This window comes from Nerophis ophidion, linkage group LG01 (assembly GCF_033978795.1).
Source record: "Nerophis ophidion isolate RoL-2023_Sa linkage group LG01, RoL_Noph_v1.0, whole genome shotgun sequence".
In the NCBI taxonomy this organism is placed as follows: Eukaryota; Metazoa; Chordata; class Actinopteri; order Syngnathiformes; family Syngnathidae; genus Nerophis; species Nerophis ophidion.
The window spans coordinates 53,392,112-53,398,111 of NC_084611.1; the positions used below are offsets into that span (position 1 = coordinate 53,392,112).

At 43.2% G+C, this 6,000-nt stretch overlaps 1 pseudogene; it reads right to left on the bottom strand.

The window, feature by feature from the left end:
- Window positions 1-3,025: 3,025 nt before the first annotated feature.
- Window positions 3,026-5,244, bottom strand: LOC133559277 (nuclear ubiquitous casein and cyclin-dependent kinase substrate 1-like; annotated as a pseudogene).
- Between the last annotated feature and the right edge of the window lie 756 nt (window positions 5,245-6,000).

Genomic DNA, 6,000 nt, shown 5'->3' on the forward strand with positions numbered 1-6,000 from the left:
TCCTACCGCTCGGACGTGTCCTCGGATGGCGTTCTGGTGGCATCCTGACCAGATGCCCGAACCACCTCATCTGGCTCATCTCGATGTGGAGGAGCAGCGGCATTATTTTGAGCCCCTCCTGGACGGCAGAGCTTCTCACCCTATCTCTAAGGGAAAACCCCGCCACCCGGCAGAGGACACTAATTTTGGTCGCTGGTACCCATGATCTTGTACTTTCGGTCATAACCCAAAGCTCATGACCATAGGTGAGGATGGGAACTTAGATCGACCGGTAAATTGAGAGCTTTGCCTTCCGGCTCAGCTCCTTCTTCACCACAACGGATCGATACAGCGTCCGCATTACAGAAGACGCCGCACCGATCTGCCTGTCGATCTCACAATCCACTCTTACCTCACCCCTGAAACAGACTCGTAAGTACTTGAACTTCTCCACTTGGGGCAGGGGACGTACATTCAAATCCAGAAAATGGCATACGCTAGTAAAACATCAGATGTATGAAAGTGTTGGCATGAACAATTCCAAGCACATTTCTTTGTTACAACACAATCTACCTGGAATGAATCGCAGACGTGCGCGTGGCTTGGCACGCCAGGACCACACTCAGACCACACCCCCTTACAAATCAATCAAAGTTTACTTATACAGCCCTTAATCACAAAAGTCTCAAAGGGCTGCGCAAGCCACAACAACATCCTCGGCTGTGGTCCCATATCAGGGCAAGAAAAAACTAAACTCAATGGGAACACTTGGAAGGGACTGAAGATGTGGGGACCCCCTGGGCGACCGGTGCAAAGGATGCAGAGTGGATACAGTTAAAGGGGAACATTATCACCAGACTTATGTAAGCGTCAATATATACCTTGATGGTGCAGAAAAATGACCATATATTTTTTAACCGATTTCCGAACTCTAAATGGGTGAATTTTGGCGAATTAAACGCCTTTCTGTTTATCACTCTCGGAGAGATGACGTCAAAACGTGACGTCACCTAGGTAGTCAACGCCATTTTCTTCACCACATTACACGCAGCAAGTCAAATCAGCTCTGTTATTTTCCGTTTTCACATCACATCACTCTTCTTTTGTTTTTTAAGACAACCTGTCTATCAAATGAACGCTAACACAGGTTCCTATACAACTTAAGTTATTCTTGTAAACTTACAAGTCACTGCCTTGAAATCAAAAGTGTCAACACTCAAAATATCAACATCATATTTCACATTGCCTACACTTGTTGATACCGAACATATGATAGACATTCATGAACACAACGTGGCTTAACAAGATATTGAAAGGATATATTTTCTTTGCGTGTCTCCGTAAACTCTAGGGCAGTGGTTCTCAACCTTTTTTCAGTGATGTACCCCCTGTGAACATTTTTTTAATTCAAGTACCCCCTAATCAGAGCAAAGCATTTTTGGTTGAAAAAAAGAGATAAAGAAGTAAAATACAGCACTATGTCATCAGTTTCTGATTTGTTAAATTATATAACAGTGCAAGTTATTGTTCATTTGTAGTGGTCTTTCTTGAACTATTTGGAAAAAAATATATAAAAATAACTAAAAACCTGCTGAAAAATAAACAAGTGATTCAATTATAAATAAAGATTTCTACACATAGAAGTGATCATCAACTTAATGTGCCCTCTTTGGGGATTGTAATACAGATCCATCTGGATTCATGTACTTAAAGGCCTCCTGAAATGAGATTTTCTTATTTAAACGGGGATAGCAGGTCCATTATATGTGTCATACTTGATCATTTTGCGATATTGCCATATTTTTGGTGAAAGGATTAAGTAGAGAACATCCACGATAAAGTTTGCAACTTTCGGTGCTAACAGAAAAGCCCTGCCTCTACCGGAAGTCGCAGACGATGACGTCACATGTTGATGGCTCCTCACATATTCACATTGTTTTTAATGGGAGCCTCCAACAAAAAGTGGTATTCGGACCGAGAAAACGACAATTTCCCCATTAATTTGAGCGAGGATGAAAGATTTGTGTTTGAGGATATTGATAGCGACGGACTAGAAAAAAAAAAAAAAAAAAAACGTGATTGCATTGGGACGGATTCTGATGTTTTTAGAAACATTTACTTGGTTAATTCTGGGAAATCCCTTATCCTTCTATTGTGTTACTAGGGTTTTAGTGAGTTAAATAATACCTGATAGTCGGAAAAGTGTCTCCACGGGTGTCTTGACGCGCAGTGTCTCAGGGCAGTCGACGGCAGCTATGGACGACCCAAGCTCAGCTTTTCTCCGGTAAGAACTGACTTTTTAACCAGAATTTTCTCACCGAAACCTGCTGGTTGACATTTGGTAGGGATCCATGTTCTCCTGACCGCGCTCTTATCCATTGGAAAGTTTCACCTCCACGAATTTTAAACAAGGAATCACCGTGTAAACTGAAAAGGCCGTATTGGCATGTGTTGCAATGTTAATATTTCATCAGTGATATATAATCAGACTGCGTGGTGGGTAGTAGTGGGTTTCAGTAGGCCTTTTAATTCTAAACATTTCTTCACAAAAAAGAAATGTTTAACATCAATATTTATGGAACATGTCCACAAAAAAATCTAGCTGTCAACACTGAATATTGCATTGTTGTATTTTTTTCCCCAGTTTATGAACTTACATTCATATTCTGTTGAAGTATTATTCAATAAATATATTTATAAGGGATTTTCAAATTGTTGCTATTTTTAGAATATTTTTAGCGAGCGTTGACCGGTCCGCAGCTACAAAAAGGTTGGGAACCACTGCACTAGGGCGTGTTGACGTCACCACGCAGCCAGCGTACATCTAAATATCAATGTTCTTCCTCTGTCTTTTCTGGTATTCCCACAAAGACCAGATTGTCCCTCATGCTTCTCGCATAGAGGTCCAGTATCGTCTCTTTTGTGATTTTGTTTTCCCGGGTGAGTTGTTCCGCTCTGTCGGTGAGCGATTTCACGGACTCACGTAGAGCAGCGTTCTCTTGGGTGAGAGAGACGACCTGTTGTTGTTCGAAGTCCAAATTCTCTCTTAGCGCAACTCTACAACTGTGAGGCGGCCATCCAAACAAATCAGCCTCTTGTCGATGGAATCCAAGATTCCATCCGAAGCTGGTATCTTGAGTCTTCCAGACGGCTCCTTTTTGCTGTTGGTGTCTTCAAGGGCTTTATGAAGAGACGATCAAAGCACTCTTCGATATAAGTGTCTTCAAGGGCTTTATGACAACACGATCGAAGCGCTCCTCGATATAGCTGTTTTCAAGGGCTCTATGACGAGACGATCAGAGCACTCTTTGATATAGTCTCCGAGAGCCTTCAGATTGTGTTATTTTAATATGTTGTTTGCCTAGTTTTGCCTTAGTTTAATTTTGGCGGATGTTTGAATCAGTCAGAATTGTTGGACAGCCTTGTGATTCCCTTGACTGTTTTTTTTACCCGTGTCACATACGTTCTCGCGAGACTGTAGCATTACCAGGTGGCAGGTTGAGGCAACGCCTACTTCTGGGGTCATAAATCAATCTCAATTCCCCCTGAACCCCATAAAGAGCTAAGGTAGATGACTACTACTGACCTCACCAGTATGTTCACAGATCATCTTTGGTATTTTTAAGATCCAAAAGCGCATTTTAAAGCTCTGATAGGGTGCTAATACATAAGATGGTCATTATGATCTCAGGGCATTCAATCGATCGCAACTGGACTGTTTGGTTTGTCTTAGAAGATGTTTCGCCGCTCATCTGAGTAGGCTTCATCCGAGTTGGACAAGATCTGACCAATCTAAGTCTTTGAGCACAAACTGATGAAGCCTACTCGGATGAGCGGTGAAACGCCTTCTAAGCACCTCTACAAGTGTGAGGCGGCCATCCAAACAAATCAGCCTCTTGTCGATGGAATCCAAGATACCAGCTTGAGTCTTCCGGACGGCTCCTCTTTGCTGTTGGCGTCTTCAAGGGCTTTATGACGAGACGATCGAAGCACTCTGTAGCGGTAAAGTCCGAAACTATTACTGCTACTGGTTACCAAATATAATGAAGTTAGTTCAGTCGTGTGAAACCGGCTAATAATTGATGTACACAATTGTGTCCATGTTTAACAAAAATATTTAATATCATAAACTCACATTTATATAACACACTTTGTACAAAAATGGAAAATAAACGGGAGCAAACAAATTCTAGCCTGGCACAATCAAAAACTGTTGCGCCTCTACCCAGCAACACCTGAGCAAGATCCCGACTCCTCCCTAAATAGACAGGCACTTGGCCTTGGAGCCAACCCATTTAGTGACGTCATCAATTAAACAGACAGAAAGTGTATTTGGCTCTAACACACAAGCCCCTAATTGCTACTGGCGGGATGAACATAGCAATTTAATTTGAAATAAATAAAACAAAAATAGAGCCATAATACCAAAACAAACACTCTTAGGTTTTCATGTTCCCTTTTGCAAGAATGCAGTTAATTTACTCCATGCCTTCATTCACAGCCTGTATTTCCTTATGCACATCCAATACTGGTGATCTATTACCAACAGTACATGTAGACTGTAGCTGTCTTCTTTTCCTACTCCTTGCCATCAGCTTTCTTCGTCACCTTGGGGGTAGGAGAGCTTTTCTTTTCAGTTTCCTCCTCCTCTTTTTCTCCCAAAGGACTCTCTGGGTCGTTTTCTTCCTCCTCTTTCGGGGAACTCTTCTCCGCCACCTTGGTGCTGGTGTGACCTTTGCCCTTGCCTTTCACTGGGCTGGGGTTCACTGTAGCCTTTAATCGTGGTTTAGGAGACTTCTTCTCCTTCTTGTCCACTCTCCCTCGTCGAATCACCTTCTTGCTGCTTCTCTTTTTGGACTTGCCATAGTCGCTGTCGTCGTCATCTTCCACCACAAAGTCTTCATCACTGCCAGACTCATCAGGATCCAGGTAAGCTTCCTCTGGGTCATCCTGCTCTTCATCCTCACGGCCTCCGTCACCCAGAAGGATTTCCTGCTGTTTCAACACGGCCTTGGAGACTGCCTGGCGTATTGTTCGCATTCGACTGACTTCTCGTTCATCGTCACTGTCATCCGCGCTTCGTTTTCTTTTCAGTGTCTTCCTGCTGGGCTTCTCTATGTTGGGCTTCTTTCCTTTTTTTGACATATCCTCTTGATCTTTGGGACCCTTCTCATTGAAATCATGCATGTACTGGTTCATAAGCAGTTCCTCCAAACTGTTAACGATTGTGCGGTGAACAGTAACTGTGGGGCTCCCATTATGCATCCAATAGGGTTCTGACAGCATAAGGTCCTTCTCCGTGGCTGTTAATCACCTCCCGTGGTTCCATTAACTTGGAGGCGTTGGTACCAATTAACCGGCCCATGTTGGAAGTTATCCGAGGCATTTTGATGCCTTGGAGGTAAGGCCACTTTTCAAGTTCTGCCTCACTAATCAGATTGTTAGTGTACACAGGCATCTGCCTTTGAGTGAAAACATCAGGAAGCTCAAAAAACTCACTACCAGTAAGCTTAGAGATTTTCAGACAATTTACAATGCTGCTCGGGACCGCCTTACTGTGCCCCATGGTGTGCAAGTGGATTTTTGTTTTTCGGCCTTCTGTGTTCAGCCTGTTCACCAACTGTTCAGAACAGAAGGTCCCGGTGCTTCCTGGATCCAGGAAAGCATATGTCTGGATTAACTTGCTGCGCTTTGAGCACTTTACTTGAACGGGTAGGATAGGTAAAATTTAATAGTTTCCAGCCCTTGTATGGCCACAGGTTGATGATATAGTGCAAATATCTGCTTTTACATTTGGCAGTTGACCATTTTCTCCACTTTCCAGATGTCTCCTGTCAATATGTAGCACTTTGGGATGCGTCTTGTTGCAGTAAGAGCAAGTGATGCGCCTGTCGCAACTCTTGGTCAGGTGCCCTGTGCACAGGCAACCAAAACACAGGCCTTTTTCCGTTAAAAAGTCAAGATTTTCCCTGTGTGCCTTATTTTCCAGTATCGGACAGTGCTCGAATGCATGTTCACTTT